Source organism: Aquila chrysaetos, chromosome 1 (assembly GCF_900496995.4).
Source record: "Aquila chrysaetos chrysaetos chromosome 1, bAquChr1.4, whole genome shotgun sequence".
NCBI classification, from domain to species: domain Eukaryota; kingdom Metazoa; phylum Chordata; class Aves; order Accipitriformes; family Accipitridae; genus Aquila; species Aquila chrysaetos.
Window position 1 is genome coordinate 10092955 of NC_044004.1, and position 18478 is coordinate 10111432.

General features: G+C 39.9%; 1 protein-coding gene across 3 annotated transcripts in view; it reads left to right on the plus strand.

Moving 5' to 3' along the window:
* Positions 1–3225: 3225 nt before the first annotated feature.
* The window catches only part of ADD1 (adducin 1), a 66803-nt gene continuing 51550 nt past the window's right edge, over positions 3226–18478 (plus strand). The window contains exon 1 of one of the 3 annotated variants that reach the window (XM_030008944.2): positions 3226–3391. The gene's annotated coding sequence lies outside the window, so the exon portion shown is untranslated. The remainder of the gene's footprint in view (positions 3392–18478) is intronic. The other 2 variants (XM_041123383.1, XM_030008952.2) reach the window with 2 other exon arrangements.

Genomic DNA, 18478 nt, shown 5'->3' on the forward strand with positions numbered 1-18478 from the left:
ATAGACTGTAAGGATAGAATGGTTCTGGCAGGCCAAGAGGGAAAGATCTATTTTGATACTCTCATTGCCAGTTTAGGTAAGAAAACTGACCTGGAACTGCTTATGTGGAATGAGTGCACCTCATATAAAGGAAAAGATAAATGTCCTGATGCCAGATTTGTGACATCAACCTAGTACTGTGCTTCTTGCAGGTAGCTGTAAGCGGTTTGATCATCAAGGAGTGCTAACACCAGGTAGGGAGGTCAGTTGGGTAAAAATAATTGTACAGCATTATTTTTCTGACACCTAGTAAAGCCAAACTAAAATAATTTGTAAATGAATACATTTGCATGGACTTTTTTATTTGAGACACTATGATGGAAGTTGAGTCCAGTGCTGCTGATGCTTGATCCTGCTAAGGAAAACAATTTACTGTGGATGAGTCAGCAAGTGGAACCTCTATACTGCCTGAACAGTACCACGTTCTGACACCTCTTGTGGGAACATTGTGCTGTCTGTAAGTACGTGGTAGTATTTTTCTGTTTTTTGAAGGGTGAGTCCATTTCCAGTACATGTGCAGATGTGCATATGGCAAGTGCAAGCCTACTGGCAACAAGCTTGTCTTGGTTGTTTTCCCAGACCCCTCACCAGCAGTGCAAAGACCTTGAAGGAGTCAAATACTACAGGCTGAAAAATACTGTGTGGTTCATACTGTACCTTCTGTTGTAGCTGTCATGCTGTCAACCCAGCTGGTAAGAGTTAACAAAGACAGACAAGTTCTTCATGCCTTAAATAATGCAGAAGTTTTTCTTCAGGTTGTCTTTGATGCCTTATTTCTGCAGCACAGCATACTGCTGTAGTACCTGTCAGTATGTATGTGCCGTATTTTATGTTTCTACCTGTGTAATCCCACCTTCGCACCAGCACTGCTGTTCCTGCCGCTGGGTAGAGGCAGTTCAGGAACCTGGCCAGGCCAAAAACTGATGAACACCTGGCCAAGCAAGATGAACACCATCATGCACCAGTTTTAGCAGTCTGGGGCTGCAAAGTGAGTTGGTCGAGTCCCTGATTCAGCAGAAAGCTGGCCTTGCCTCCTCCCTCACCCCCAAAATTTCTATCACATTAGCCAGGTGAAACAGTATCTTCTCTGGCCTCATGGTTATGCGATATGATGCAAGGGGTGGGGGGAAGGCTGAAGGGGACAGTGGGAACCTGCATCCTTGGGCAGGTCACAGAGTAGGACAGCAGAAGAGAGGGGTTCACCATTAGAGCGAACAGGTGCAATGATAAAACGCATCCTTTGATCAGCCTAAGATGCTTGTGACACCATGCCTGGTGGTCACACAAACACTTTAAGCCAGCACTGCTAGTCAAAGAGATGACCCTGCCCTCCCCCAGTCCCTGGGCACTGCTGCTGTCCTCTACCTCCCTCTCCTTCTTGGCACTGCTGGTCTTGCAGCCGTGCACTGAGCTGGAGAGGAAGCCCATTCATTTTAAAACAAAGCAGTATTTTTTTGCTGAGTTAGTTTAATGTGGATCTGTTCTCCCATTTACTTTACCAGACAAGGAGAGAGAGAGCTTTATGTGTTGAATGCCATGGTGAGGAAAGGAAAGAGAGGTAAGTGAGGTGCCAAGATGAAGGAGAGTTTTGTCAGAGAGTCACCTACACACCAAGGGGAAGACAGTGGGTGAGGCAGGTGGCTGGACCCTGCAGGTGAGTAGACTTTGAACAAGGACAGAAATATGCTATCTTGTATGTAAACACATCCACTGGATTTAACAGGGTTCAGCACTAGCCAGGTGAAGTGACTTAATGTTTTAGGCTTACAACCTTTGCAACAGTTCTTGCAAAAAAAAGCTCAGACATGATTTGCTAATTACTAGTAAGTATACCAACACATGTCCTATCATGGGATGTTTTTGATAAGGCAGATCTATGTCCAGCAGTGTCTTCTTGTCAGATGTGCCATAATCATTCTGTGTCATCACTTGACAACTGAACCACCATTTTTGATGGTTGAATTCACATTCAAGTTTACATATATCTCTGTGGCCTGCTTTTCCATTCTGAACAGTGAACAAACGAGGATTAATTGCCAGAAAGCGTGAACTAGGTAACTGGAGAGTGTTTTCTTGGTGGAGGTGGTTGGAGCAGGCTAGATTCCTCCCATATTCTAAGGGAGAGATGTTTATTGCTCCTGAAGGCACCCATCAGGTTCTGCTAGCAGGAGTCTATTTTTCTTCTGATCGTATGGCTAACTTGGGGATAGGGGGGTACAGATAACAGAAGAGTTCAGTGTTTCTGAAAGTGTGTTCCCAGACTCCCAGCTCTTCCTTCGACCTGAGGCAGGCACTATTCTATACAACAGTTTCCAAAAAGAAGTGTAAAGCAGCATTCATAAAATGATACAGAAATTATAGTAAAAATGTACAGAAAATAAAGATAGCTAACAGAACAAGTTAACTTTACAGTTAGTGCTTTATTTGCAGTGACTAACAAACTGTGGGGCTATACTCGCCACACAGCTCTTCAAAAGGTTTAGAAGATCTAAAGGGATGACTTATAAAGATCTAATCAGGCCTCCTATATACAAGCTATACAATATATCTGCATGCTTCCTGAATCAAGTATCCAACTTCTCATTAGACTGGAATTTAATATCCGGAGGATATTCGACTGATTTAGAGACATCTATCAAAATCGAAGGTATTTAACCCCCACCAACGCAGTTCTCAAGCTTGACTACTCTCGCTGGGTATCTGCACTTCTGGATCGACCTTGACTCGCTTTGAGCTTCCAGCGATAAGATATCGTCACTACTGTGCGTTAAAGAACACTTCATCGTAACGCTTCCTTGGCAATTACCTGATTTCTGCCCTTCTCTCTCAGCCTGCTGCAAGATAAGCTTCCTAGACGGCGCGCTGCTCCTTTCCGAAGGGAGCCAGCTTCACCAGAACCCGCCTTCCCTGTGTCGGGGGGCTCTTCTCAGCCTCTGCCCGGTCGTTCGGGAATCACCCAGCACTTCCCACAGCCTCACGACCCGAGAAGCGCGGCCCCGGCCGAAACAACCCGCTCCCAGAACCGCTGACACCGCTCCCCGCCATTCCCCTCACGCGCCTCCCGCCCACCTGCCCCTACCAATAGGAAAGCCGCTTAGTCGCCGAGCGTGCGCCCTCCAATGGGCGGCGCCGTTATTGGCCTGCGGCCTGGGGAAGCCGCACCCTGTCAGGTGGGGGGAGGAGGGGGGGGGGTTGGGGCCGCTCGGTGGCTGTGGGGGAGGAGGGAGCGGAGCGGCGGGAGGCGGAGCTGGGGCCAGCGGCGGCGGAGACAGCCTCGTCGGGGGGGACCGTCTGCAGCGGCCCCTTCTTTGCCGCTTCCCTCCTGTGCCGCCCGTTTCTCATCTGCCCCCGGGTGAGCGCTGCCGGGGAAGGGCTTACGGGGGTGGCGGTGGCGGGAGGCGCAGGCGGGGCGCCGCCGGTAACGGTCGGGGGGGGGGGGGGGGCGCGCAGAGGAATGCGGGGGGCGCGCGTGGCTGAGGGGCGCAGCCGTTAACGGTCGTCGGCGCGGGGTGTGGGGAGGGGGGGGGTAGGCGGGCGGGGGCGCAGCCGTTGGCGGCGGGCAGGCTGTGAGGGGGAGGCGGGCGCTGCGGAGGGGCGCAGACGCTGCGGGGAGGAGGGGGGAGGCGAGGCGAGGCTGGGGCGCCGGCGCTGGAACCGGCTTGTTTAGCCCGGGGCGGCGGGGAGGAGAGAGGAGGGGGGGTTGTTGTCTCTGCCTTGAAAACAAGCGGCGGGCGGGTGGTGGGTGTGGGTGTGTGTGTGTGTGGAAAAAACAGCGGCCCGCTGCTCGCAGGGTGCCTGCGGTGAGGGGCTGGGGCGGGGAAGGGGGGTTTCGGGTCTCTGGGGTGCTGGGGTGGGGAGCAGAAGGAGGTAGGCTCCAGCCGCTGAATGGGGTGGGGCGGTGGGGGCTGAGCTGCGGGGGCGAGGCAGGGTTGGAGGGGCGGGTTCCTGTCAGCCCCCTCTCGGGAGAGACGGTCCCCCCTGCCCGCCGCGGCGAGCGAGGTGGGATGCTCCTGCTGCTGGTGCCGCCGCAGAAAGCGGCCGCTCAGCGTTTAAATTTCCATTGCACCCGAGCGATGCGTCTGCTGGCTCTTCCCCCACCGCCCTTCTGCTTCACCTGCCCCTTCTTCTAGACTGCGAGGTGACCTGCTGATTATGCTTGGCGAAATGCGGGCATTAGAGTGTCCAAATAATCGTCCGCAGAGGACGTAGGAATGAAGGAGGAGATGTGATGCGTTTGTGCGGTGTTATTGATTGGCCGGGTACCAGCAGCAGCAGACGGGCAGTTGTTTTGTTTCCTCTGCTGGAAGGGGCATCTATATTTTAGCATTTCCAGTGTCTGCTTTTGATACAAAATGTCACACGTCTTTCTGCACATAATTACTGCTCAGTCTTTATGCTGCTTTTAAGGTTGATTCTTCATCTACGTCAGCTTCAGTTAAAACTAGCAATTAGGAAGGGGGAAAATCCAGTCAAGCTGGAAAAATATCCATGGCTGTACTGAGATAGGGGGGTAGGAATAGCACTGGGCTTAAATCGTTCGTGAGATACTGCTGTAGCTCAATGGTGTGAGCTTATTGCTGGTTTTATTTTAATCTCTGCTTTTTGGAAAGTTGCTGTACATCATAACATTATCATATACCAAAAGTAATTTTTCTTGCATGGTGACTTATGTTTTTATATGGAGCTTTACAAAACATGTCTGTCTTCAGCTTATGAATTCTCAGACTGCAACTACTGCTAGGTAATTTCTGTATGCTTTGCTGAAAGCTACAGGTATCTCCGTGCACACAGGCTATTTACGGCTGTGGGTTCTTGTAACGTGACTGAATGTGCTAACAGAATACTTGGCAACTCTTAACTGCCACAAATTTGTTCTTTTTTATAGAACGAAAGAATTTATTTTAAAAATAAAAAAATGCAAACCATTTCTAAAATAGGCTTCCATTTTTCTTTGTTAAATTGATTGATGTAACAATTCTGTACCTCAATAAGGAAATATTCTTTTTAGAGTTGTTGTATAATAAGTGAGAAAAAATGCAACTATGGACTGGACTACTGGAGCAGGTGGCTTTGGTATTTCTCTATTCAGTAAGCAGATTTGATGTGATCGTGTAAAAATAGTCTGAAGTGAACATGATGTTCTGTGTAGTTTGCCTCAATTACAGAATTTAAACTTGGTGGTTTTCTTAGAGTTTTGAAGAAGACACAACTATAAGTTTTTACACCTTCACTGTAGCAAGGTAATAATATGTGCATTACTATGTTTGTATGTTTAAGTATCTTGTAGTTTTACTGGAGTTCTGTTTTCTATATGAAGTTCCATACTGAGGATAGTGCTTTTTAGGTAAAAGCTGTTGTGTTGCCTGAATGTTTTCTTTTTATGGTTGACTGTTATAAAATGGTGTGAGAAATCTGAACATTTGTGCTTCATCTGAAACAAGCACTTTTGCTAGCATGCTGTGCCAGTAAGTTCATTAGAGTATGGTTCACTAATGCTGTAGAGTGAAGAAGGTCGTTTACTGAATCAGTATCTTTCTGTGACAGTTCTTTTTAGATGTCTCCCAACAGAAAACGACTCAACTCTTTTCATTCTTTGAGATTCACTATCAATATTAGATGTTATTTTGCATGTATGGAATTGGATCGTTTGGTGAGATTATGTGGACAAACCCATTTGAGGACTGAGAGACTTTCACAGGCAAGGATAAGCTACTTCAGCCCCATTCAAGTCTCGGTTTTTGAAGGATAGCTTTGCAGCATGAAGTGCTTTCAAATCTCGTCACCCAGCATTCTGTGACTTGCTATAGAAGGAAAAAGCTGAATTTTGAAGTAGCCAATTTTGTTAATAAATAGAATACAGTATTACAACTGGAGGCTTCAACCCAGGACAATGATGTTTGGCATGTTGATTGCTAGTAAGCACACAGCTTCTATGTGACAAGTGCTTTCTAATGCTGAGGAAGTTAGGCAGTATATCTTATACCCACTGCTTTTCTGAGTTGTAGAAATAGTTTTCTTAATTATTTAAGAACTGTAGCAGTGGTGAATAGTGAGTAATTTGTAAATCCCAAACTGTTGCTACGCAAATGAGCCAGTCCTGCTTTGAGGGAAAAATCCATAGTAACAAAACTGGCAGAGCATATCAGAGAAATGTTGCTTTTGTTGTGCAGTGAGGACAACTGAAGTATGAGGACAAGAGGTAAAAAATAATGCTAAATTTCTGATTTTTATGGCTTTCAAATTAGAATTTACTCTTGGACCACGCTGCATGGCAGAAAGCAATCTCTGAAATAGCATAGTATTAGTAATTCATACTGTAACTAAATATTTCTTAGACACTTTTAGAGTGCTAGATGCTTTATATTTAAAAAGTGGTTGTGAGCAGATAATGAACGTAAGTTTAAACTGCTGATTCTGTTGTGCAGGTCATTTGACAGCTGCTGAGGAACCTGTCTAAAACTCTTCTGTTAAATTATACATCTATATTAACAGGTTCAAAAGCAGGTATTTTTTAAAAATAGTAGAAGTTCCTAGATTACCTGAGTTTTGCAATTTTCATTCATATAATTTAATCAGCCTTCTCAGGGGAATAGGAAAACATTACTTAGTCTTGCCACTTATTCAGCATTTCTCTTCAAAAATACCCCTTTTTGGTAGGACTGGGAACAGTAGCTGTACAAACCTCTCAGTAAAGAAAAGTGTAAAGTGTGAATCATGTAAACCAGTTTATTTCCTGAGGAAAGCCTCTTCTCATTAGGGGTAGTAAAGCTTAAAAAGTACTGGTTATACAGATATTTTGATCTATGATAATTTTTACTTCAGAATTACCCTTTCCTATGGTTACTCTTTCTATCCCTTTGAAGTATTACGTGTACAGTAAGAGGGTTCCATGGTAATTTAATGGGATGTTCAACATAATTTTATGATAACTTCTGTTACCACCTCAGTAAGCATCTGTTTATTGACAATAATCTTGATAATCTTTAGTCAAATTGAAGCAAATAATTGGTTTCTTTCCTCACCAGTCAGAGGATGTTGTTTACTGTGGTCTTGTCAGTTCAGAAATTTTAGTGGTTAGTAGTTGCAAAAGTTGTAAGGGCAGAGGCTCCAGGAAACACCCCTTTTTAGAACTATTGCTTTTTAAATCAGGTACAAGCTGAGCAGATGTCATTTGTCATGAGGGCTCCGGTTTAACATTCTAACAAACAGTCCTGGTCTTGAATAAAGTTTAAGTATTGCTGCTACTTTGGGGAATTTTAAAGTCTAACTGTTCTTTGTTTCACAGCAAGTTAAGTTTTAGTGTAGAGATGGATTTGAATGACTATTGCCGGTCAAGCTGGCTGACCAGCATGGATGCTTGCTGGCTTTGCTGGATTGACTCTTTGACCGTTAAGAAGAAACTGAAAATGTCGTCCTTGAAGGCGTAGCCAAACAGGAGTAACAACTTCTTCAGCACCTTCCTAACTTCCTCCTTTTGACCTTGGTTATTAGATTGCATTTTGAGAAATGATCTCTGCCTCCTCTGTTGGATGCAGTTACTAGTCAGTGAAAGATCAACCTTTCAACCTCAGATCAGTTGTGTTAGCAAACAGGACATCAAAAGAGTTTTTCACTATCACTTACTTGAGTGGTTTTCCTTGCAGATTAATTAAAAATCAACATACGTGAAAGCGCATTTCAATTCAATTTTAAAACTGGGATATTAAGAGCTACTCTTTAAAACTGAGATTTGGAGTTTCTGTGGTCTTCAGGCTAATCAAGTAGTCCTTTGCATTTTTAATTGACTAATGTATTAGGTTTTGTCTTTTAAAACTACTGATTTTTACACCATGTGTTTTGTATAATTTTTAGATCTTGACTCATGAAAGCTGAAAAGGTAGGGAGTAAGATATTTCACAGTTCTGAGATTTTCTTCCATATACCTAATTGAATTGCTGAAAAGGGGTCATGGAAACAGTGAGCAGTAAGTGCAGTTAATCAGTAGCACTTTATGGTATCTTTGATAGTTTCACATCAAATGAGTAGATAAATGCACTGAAGATTGGGGGGGAAATCAAATGCCTATACCTAAGATGATCTAGGTTTTTGGTTAGAATCAGTAAACAAGTAAAAGCAACTTCAGACTAAAAACTTTAATTTGACTTGCAGCCATAGAAACTTATTTTAGTTTATTTTGGGTTTGTTTTTGTTTTGTACATTCAAGTTTCAAATTCTTGTGGTGCTTCTTATGCTTTTTTATCTCTATCCTGTTTTAGATCTTGAATCTTGAGAGGTCTGATGCACTATTTCAGCTTTATTATAGCTAATGCCAGATTAAACCAGCAAGTGTCTGGGAAAACCTCGACCCATGAAGACTGTCTTCTGTGGTTTTTTTGGTTGGTTGTTTTTTTGTTGGTGGTGTTTTTGGTTTTGGGGTGGTTTTTTTTTTATTATATGCTACTGAGCATAAAGTTACTGTTGCTGCATTGTGACTATGGAGGTGAAGGATAAGGCATACTTTGAGTTTAGTCTTCTTTTAACAGATGAAACAATTTCTTTAGGTGTTGTCACTACAAAATATTGCTGAAAATCTGTAAAGTACATGTGCATGTGAAACATCCATTCCATCTAAAATTCAGCAAAAGACATTGCTGCTGTTAAGCATCAACTGAGAGATGCAGTATACTTGGTTTTTTTCCTCCAAAAAATCTTGTCTAACAAAGCTTTGCATAGTAATCTTGAATCAACACAGCTTAAAGTATTACAAAGTTAAAGGGACTTATTTTATTTTTCTCTTCAACTTCTGAACCTATTAGCTGTGTTCAGCTAAATTTAACAGGAAAATGGTGACTTCAAACATACAAAGTTTCTGCCAGTAATGGGATAATCTGATGGCCAAACTTGGGCCCCACTAAGAGAGGGGCATGGCTCCCTGATTTGTTTTGAGAGGCAGGAGCATCTGGCTGCGTAGCTGTTACACCCTTGCCTGCCAGTCAGTATATGGGTGCCTCTGAACCAGTCCTTGTGTGTTTTGCCACTTGGATGGCTTACCTGGGTGGGCCAGTGCTCAGGTGAAGGGCGGAGCAAGGATGGACTTTACGCAGGATGTAGGGGGCAACATGAGGACTTGGGATAAAAAAGGATAAATAGGAAAGCGTAGGAGACTTCAGTTGATAGAACTACTGAAACATGATTTCCTGTCATCTTTCTCTAGGTGCTTTCAGTTACTGAAAAGTTTTTCACGATTTTCAGGTAAAATTCTACACAACTAAAGCATTGCTTTATTTTTAAACGTCACTTCAAGTTTCCATATGATTTGAGTAACAGATTCAGCGTAAAGCACAAGATTCTGCTTTGATTCTGAAGTAAATTTTCTTTCTTAACTGTGGATATAATTTTTAAGCCTAGTAGTATATATAGCAAGGTGTGGTTTGGTTTGTTGTTGTTTTTTTTTTTTTTTTTTTTTTTTTCCCCTCCCTGTTGGACTTAAAGTAAAATTTATTAGATGGTGAGTTTTCAAAGATATTCTGGTAATTTCAGTTATAACTGATAACTTGGAAGCATTTCAGAACAGTTTTATATCTTTTATGAGTGAATTAAGGATGAAGATATCAGGGAAATGGTGTTCTTTTTTGTAAATTATTTTTCATAAAGTGTTGGCCAGAAGTAGACAGTAAAAATTTATTTGGTTATGTAGAACATTTGCAGTACAGTATTAAATTATTTTTGAATCTATTAATAGGCAGGAAAAATAAATTAATAATGATCTTAGATGTTTGCTTAGATCTCAACTGTACATATGAAATGAATCTTTTTTTTCTGTTTGCTTATATAGGGATTTAGGTAAAAAGTTAGTAAATTCTTTAGAGCTTTCCCAAAGCAAGTGAATCATACATGGTTTGGATGGAGAAGGAGGTAAAATACATATGCTTAATCTAAGGAATTTTATGTGTCAAGGGAAGGTGGTGGATTCCTGGGCCTTGGACTCAGAGGACCATCCTTTTGTTCTCTTTGATTGCTGCTACTTGTAACTGAATGTCTGCCTGTGTGTTTTTCCCACTTTACTTTCAATCTACTTCAGAACCTGCACTAATCTTGATGCTGCTGAGTTATGTGGATCATCTTATACTGACCTTCTTGCCTCTGTCCTGGAAGTAGAGGATGTTTGTGATTGCAACATAGGGGAAGAGTTTTCACAGGTGGAATGTCCACTGCTGGATCTGCCATAGTCTTTATTGTTGATCTAGGACACTTTCTTTGACTCAGTTCCAGTCTGTTAATGGAGATGTTGATTTAAGGACAAGGAAACCCCAGTTAAGATGCCCATACCTTTACTTCACAGTCGTGGAACGATAGTCCTTCCAGTATACTCCAGTTTTCACTCACTGCAGCAACTTGGGGAGGAGCCAAGAGCAGAGAACACGGTGAACAGTTTGCTGCACAAATTGGAAGAAGGTAGTATCTGAAACTGTCCTGTGGCCTGCCCAGCCACCAGAAAATAAAGAGCATTTTGGCAGCTGGTCAATGAAAGCCAGAAGTGGTGAACAGAAGGCTGGGAAGCATGGTTAAAATCTGAATGTCAGCCAGAAAAGCTGGACTTAGGCAGTCTTGCAAATTATGACGGCAGCCTTATTAATTGAACGAACATTCTGGCTGGTGGAAAAGTTGCCTGAGGCTTAGAGTCTTTATGGGTCAATACTTAGCACTAAAGAGGGGAGACGCCCCTCCATGCCTCAAGCAAAGCTCACAATGTCAAAAGTAAACCTTTGTAGCTGCATTTGCCACTTCAGCTGCATGTTCAATGGCTTTGGGATCCTGTCTAATGTGAGTGGGCTAAAATATTGAAATAGCTGGTCTCCCCAAAAGACTGAGACTACTGTTACTCTTTTCAGTCATTAACATAAGTATGATATTTATTGATACTGAAATAGTGTCCATTATGCTAATTATTTTTAAGCATTTATTAAAACAAGCCCAAAATACAAAGAATGTTAAAGATTGCATAATGAAAAGAGATGTGAGTAATTAGTTACTTAGGATATCCTGGGTTTGTTTTTCATAATGTCACCTTTTTTAAAGAGCTTAAGCTTATTTCTGTATTCCCTGGTTTTCAGGGCATTAAGTCATTATTGTGTTCACATATGTTGTTGAAATATGTTCTGTAATAACTGAACTGTATTTTCAGAAATTCATTACACCTCCAAGTCAAATGGGGCACATGATTGCATGTTTTCAGTAGTATTATAGTTACTGGAGTTACTTTTAATTAAGAATGAGGCAGGTTTCGAATGCCTCTTTTTCTTTGCAGACCTTTATCAGGACTAGACACCTTCCTAAATAATACTCTTTGTTATCAGTTATTGGTTTGAAGACCTGTTGTGATACCAAATATTTAACGGTAGAATGAAAAGGTGAGGTCATTCAGTCTGAAATTTTGTATTTGCTACTTCTTGTACTACAGTTTTCACTTGTTTATTTTAATCCTTAATTTGATGTGTTACTCATTAATTAACGGGATAAATTCAGTTAATTTGACTGAAACTCAAATCTAAATTTATTCTTTCAAGGATTTGATGATCTGAGAGAGTAATCTGGTAATTTTCCTCTCCCTCCTCTCTGTTGCTATAGTAATCCTAAATCTGAACCTTGTTTCTGCAGACTTTTTTTTTTTTCTTCAAGTAAGTTTTGTAATAGCTGTGCAGTGTGTTCTCGAACCAAAATATTTATAATACAGGTTTTGTTGTTGCTTTTTTTTTTTTTTTTTTTTTTTTTTTGGATGTAACATCTGAGGTAAAGCTGAAATTAAGCAGCTTTGACTTGCCTTCTCTCTCTAGCTCTGGGGAGACCTTGTGGCAATAAGCTTTTTATTCATGTTTTAGGCATATATCATTTAGGGGGAAAACCAAGCAAACAAGGCCCAGCTAAAGCCAAAAAAGACCCAAACCTCTGAGTGTCATGAAAAGCTGTTAATAATTGTAATTATAGAGGTGAACATTCAAATTGCAAAGGCTATAAATCAGTTTAGCATCCAGATGTTCTTGCAATTCCAGTTTTACAGCAATGTTCAGGGCTTTCAGCTACTTCTGGCATGGCAGAACTTCTGATACAGCAACAAATGCAGATAATTCTAGCAACTGTATAAAATACTTGTGCTCTTACCAAACTTTGATTTTTGTCATATACAAAAAAAGTGGCTATGCAAGATCTGACAAGGTTAATAGCAAATTGAAGAGGAGCATCAGAAGTAAGCAGAAAACCTGAAAAAGACTGATTGCCTGTCTTGTCAGGAAGCACGGGCACAATGAAGTAAGACTAAAAATAATTTAGATACAGATGAAAGACTACAGGAAAAGTTTGCCTTAATTTTCAGTGAAGACAGTTTTGAACATTCGCACGCTGGCAAATAGGTCTTAATGAAGTGAGGTTATAAAAATTATTTCCATAAAGATAAAGTTGAATTTACAGGGTGCATATCAGTGGGACTACGTAATTTTACTCTGGAATTTTGAAGTGGGTCATCTGTGTAACTAGAGGCTCATTTGCAAGAATTGTTATTAAACATGAAGGTGGAAGGGTATTGGCTGGCTGGCGAGCAGCAAAAGTAGTCACTGTTCAGAGGAAAAGGTGGTTTGGGATAGTTACTGCATTGTTAGTGTGACCTTAATATTCAGGGATTTGTTTAAATTTAGAAAGAGAAGCTATTCTATGTGGAGGTAAGATGAAATTGGGGTATGCAGTGATACAGCTCTTAACAGAGGAAGACTTTGTCAGAGAAATCTAATGGCTCTTTTTATAAGATACCTGACTTCTTGGGGAGGATACATGGTTAGAGCTGACCACTTAGAAGTCATACAATGTGTAATATGATTCCCTGTAAAAACTACAGTGATGTTTCTGTGAAAATTGATTTAAAATGGTGTCAGGAAGTGTCAAGTGTGGATAGAACTGGATGACCAGAAGATAATGTATTGGAAGTATGTTAGTAGTGGAATTTGTCACGGGTCAGTTTCAAGATTTAGTATTTTCATTAAAAACATTGATGCATTCCTACTTCTTATGCCAATCTAGTGTTTTCTCATCAGATGTCAAGTATCATCAATACAAAAGACAGTTTTGCACAGAACAAAGTTGGGACCTTAGGACATGACTAGTAGAAAAAGGAGTCATATTTAATAGCATTAAAAAAATGAAGATGATCTTATTACACTTCAGGATGACTAACCTATCAAAGTTAGCAACTGTGAAAAGTATTAGGAAAACAAGTATACTGTTGTTGCCCTACTAATATTTTCCTTTAAAGAAGTAAAGTGGTATTGACTTTTTCTGGTACTAGTGAAAGGTTATCTGGAATATTGTGTCTAATTTCTACCACCTGCCATCAAGTAAAAATGGCATTCGCAGTGGAGGAGGTACAGGGACTGATTCCTAGAATGACTAAGAGAATGGAGAATTTGCTCTGTAAGGGGGACTCAAAGAGTGTCGTCTTTGATCTGGGGAAACAGAGCATGAAAGAGGTTGCTCTTCATAAAAATGAGTGAAACAGCACAGGTGGGTAAAAAGAGCTTCTTAAGCTTGAGGTATGAGAACAAAAGGGTATAAACTATCCAAGAATAAACCTAGTCTGGAAATTAGAAAAAATGGTTCCTAAGCAACGGAGGCATAGAAGTCTGCAACAGCCTTCCCTTAGGAGTAGTTGAATAAGACTGTCTTTAAGATGGAGCTGGTTAGCTTATATAAGGGGTGGTGGTGGTGGATATAACATGTCGTTTTCCACAGTACCTTGGGATTTAACTCCTTGATGCAGAATATCCGTTTGTTCCCATGATTCCTGTCTTGTTAGTCAACTATGAACTTGACCAGATATTGTCCAGAGACCAGTAGATACAGAGGTGGTCTGTTTCTTGGACAAATAGACCAGTTGCATTCTGAGGTACATAAATGTTTCTCTTGAGGGATAATAAATGTTAGACAAGTAGGATGTTTTAAATACTGTTTTATGTAATATACTACATTGTATCTTATGTAGTAGATATATATTATGTTTTTAATTAAGAAACCCCAAATGAACACACAATAATTCAACAGATTAAATAATGAGCCCTGTATTGTTTTCTTCTTGTGCTGTCCTTTGTGATTGAAGAAGCTGCCCACAACATGTGCACAGCAATGTCATCGTCTTCATATTTCTCTGAGCAAGCTGGAGGGTTGGTGTGGTGAAAACCCTGTATACCATGTTGCTGTGTATTGCCCTGCTTTTCCCGTATATTGCCCTAAGACAATGTCCATCTAGTAAGCTTGGAATGTGATTTCTTGAGGAAGCACTGTGCTTGTGTTTGCACTAATGAGAGACACTCCCATATCTCTGCATAATAGAAGGTTGGTGGTTTTAAAGGAGACTTGACAAAGAAAAGGGTTCTGCTGCCTTCTCCCTGCCAGAAAGACACTAATTGGCAAATTGGGGAATTAATGTTGCCTGAGGTTACAATATTTTTCTATTTTATTCAATTGTTATGACATGTTAAATCATGCTTTAATTCCTGCTGAGGTATTTCAGACCCAGGAGGAAACTTGTAAACGCTCATTTGTGCAATTGTTTCGTGTATGTCAGTAGTGTGTGTTGCTGGATGTGTTTTTTTTATATGAACAGAAACAGAAATACAGTATCTACTTTATATTTTTCTATTCTCTAACTCTGCCTTACTTATTCTTTATAAATGTTCACCTAGAAAGCTTCATTTTTGGAAGGAAGTTCCAGCATAGAGAGTAGTTTGGTTAGGACAGGATAGAAATTTAATGATATTTGAAAGGTTCCTTCCTGACTGTGCTTAATGTGTATTATTGACTTCCCTTCAGCTGTTAGTTGAATTTCCTGTTGATTTTAGGGATAAATAATTGCCAAAGCAGTGTCTGTCCCTATCTGTGTGCTTAAATTCGTTTTGTTTTCTTTATTCACAAGTTTAACAGTATTTTAATATTTTCAGAACTAATGTAGAAGACTGAGAACTAGATCTTATTCCTTTAAATTGCTGTATTCACACATAATGATTAATATGAATGGTAAATAATCACATAGGCATAACATCAATGACTTAAATGGCACTTTGCACATGTTTAAGCGTTAATGTTAGTGAAGTTATGTCCCAAAATGGAATTTTTGGGGAAAAGTGCTTGACAGTTATAATTTTGAAAGCTGATAAATAATAGTTAATACTTCAAAGCTTGAGGTAGTGTTCACTATTGAATGAATATTGACTAAATTGTATTTAATCTGCTTTATTATTGAGACATTCTGTCTTGTCATTTACTGTTAAATAGGTGTGAACTACAGACAGTCTCATGTAATAAAGGGAAAAAAATCCAGAGTCTGAAACACTTTGGCAATAGTCTCCAAAGAGTGGATGACTTAGCAGATGTCATCTTAAAGCTCTTGCAATGAGGAAAATACATTTAAGAATACTGGTATTTTGAAAGAATGTATTAATTTATGTGCAGTAAGAAAACTGTAAAAGTTGATTATCTTGACTTTTTGTTCTTAAAGTATGTTTTTCAACTAGACGGTATAGGATTTGTCACGGTAACTGAAAAGTTGTCAGATTAAAGTAAATAATGCTATTGCCTTGGAGTGATAGAAATAATAGAAATAATTACTGAAAAGCCAAGCAATTTTTTTTTTTTTTTCTAATTTGCTTAATGAATATGACACTGGAAGCCTATCAGTTTCCCCCTTCTGGTGAACCAGGTGATTTGTTTGTTAACTGAAAATATACTATTAAACACTGGAGAGAAGAAAAGGCTTTCTGGCTTTATATGCATTTTTTTAGGTTTTTTTTTTTTTTAATTCATTTATCTGTTAAAATTGAAGCTGAGGATTGCTCAGTTGTCTTAAATTGAAATAATCTTTTATTGTGTGGTCTAGAATAGCATCTCCTGCAAATGTGGCCTATGCTGTAGCTAGTTCTGAAAGGGATGCAGTCAACGTTGGAATAATTTACATTTTCAGCAGCATATTCAGATCTGACATTTTGGTTTCTTATTTCATATGACAGTCATGTCTGTTAACTTTTTTTAAATATTGTGTCATGTTAGCTGGTGACACACTTTTAAGTAAATGTTCTTAAAGGTATATTTTTTGCATTGGCACTGTGCCTCATAAAGACTTAAAATCTTAACTGTCTATATAAAGTGAAGATGCATGTTGACATGCAGTTTGATCTTTGGAGGATAAATCAGAAAAATCTTACTTCCCTCTCTCGCCCCAAAGAAGAGTGTGCGTATATCCTTTCCAAGACTTGTTGGATTAGATTAGTTTCCCTGTGAAAAATGTTACAGAATAGTTGGTGAAGACAGTAGCATCTGCACAGAACAAATCTGCAACAAGGAGATACAGTACAATGACTAGATAATGGGCTGTCCGGATTTTGTCACCTTTAATTTCTTCCTATATTATGAAAGATCTAGAAAACTGACACAAATTAAATTTGAGGTAACAGTCTTGTATAGGTTGCTTGAGACTTGGAGGAGAGCAAGGAACTTGAGCATGACATAGAGAAAGATCAGGGATAAGGTTGATAACAGACTTATTTATAAGAATAATTTGAGCTAGTGAGATGTATTGCTATTGTGTGTCATTGAACATCTTCATAAACCCATCTGATTTTTAGTGATGTTCATAGAAGTTCGTGAGATTTGAGGGGGGGGGGGGGGGGGGGTGGGGGGGGTTGTTTTTTTCTTTGTTTCCTTTTTTTTTTTTTTTTGTCTTTGCGGCTTTCGTATTTCCTTTAGTCTGCTCTCTGTTCCTCTCGTCGGTCGTACTAACAGGAAAGAAAACAGTGGGCAAGTATGAGGCAGGAGAGAAAGTTAAGGTTGGTTTAGTTTAGAGAAGACAGATGAGAAAAATAAATTGATACTGTAAGATCAGAAACAGTTTAAAAAATCTGGATTACATTACACAGGATTTCTCTAGGATTTTTTTACACATAATATGTTTAAAACACACTGTTTTTAAAAAGTCTCATTCTGTATTAGCCCATGGGATTTACTGCTATGAGGTATTGTTAGGGTCAAGAGTTTAGCAGAGTGCAAAGTAAGATTACACATTTTATATCAGTTATACAAGGAATGTTAAAATATATGTAACTTTTTTCATGGTGTAAAGCATAAATAGATAAATCTGCATATATGTGTGTGTGGCTTATACTGTTCTTAAAATTGCACACTGGTGATCATTAATCAGGATATTTGGAGAGTTAAACCACTAGTTTGGTCAAGTTTGGCAGTTTTTGCCCTTTTAGACAAAGTTTTGATGTTTGCTTATAAAACCCCAATTGGTTTTTACTCTGGCAGCTACAGAAATTCTTTGTATACAAAAGAGAATGCTACAGAATCTCTTCTTATGAAATCAGGGCAGTTGACTAAATAAGCATCAGGCTTAATATTTGAGGATTAGAATTGCCAGACTTTTGTTTTTGTTTAAAAAAAAAAAAAAAAAAAATCCGAAGCTACTAATTTCTGGCTCCAAGGTAGCTGAAGTTGAATGGCCTACATAGACTGCGTATATCTTGTGTGGGGACTTATGGGAGTGACATAGTAGTATATATTGGTGTCCGGATATGCGTAGAAAGGTAACGTTTTAATGTTAAAAGTGTGGTAGTATATGTCATTTATCATGTGGCCCTATAGAATACATTTTTGTAGGATTTCTGTTGGATTTCATGAGCTTTGTTGGATGCTTTGTTACCGAACAACAACAACAAAGTGGGAATTGCTTGTGGCCTAATATGTGTTTAAGTATGCGGACATGTTGGATCCTACTGAAATCCCTTAAGGGCAGGAGCTTCTGATGAACAGGTCTGATTGCTGGTTCGGGGTGGAGGGGGGGGGGCTTGTTTACAAATTACCTACCCTAGCCTGTTATCCAGCTCACAGCATGACCACACAGTTGCGTAGGCTCAGCAATGTAGCCCATGCAGTGTGGGAATAGCTGTCAAGGAAGAGTGTAAAAAATAACACTGTGCTTCTGAGAAAGCATGATATACTTACAAAATACGGAAACAAAGACTTAAAGAGTAGATGTTTCTACATATAAAATAATACTGTTGTAAAAACCAATACCACAGTACAGCTCTAATGCAAGTGATTATTGTTTTTATTTCACACAGTTGTTTTGCCCATCTACTTGGAGAGCTGCTTACCAACTTCTAAGGTTTTGTTGAAATCAGTTGGACTTCACATGGGCAGAAACTTCTGGCGTGTATCCGACTGCATGCTGTTTGGGAATTGCTGTAAAAGCTGGGTTTAGAATTCTGGCTTTGAATACTGTGTGCATGTCACTGTGATTTGCAATTTCTGATGCCAGTAGCCTTTCAATGAACTTGAAAGAACTGTACATACATATTTGAGCAATAAAATAGTGGCAGTAGGGTTTCTAGAAAGAGTTCATTTTAGAACTTGAGTCAGGAAT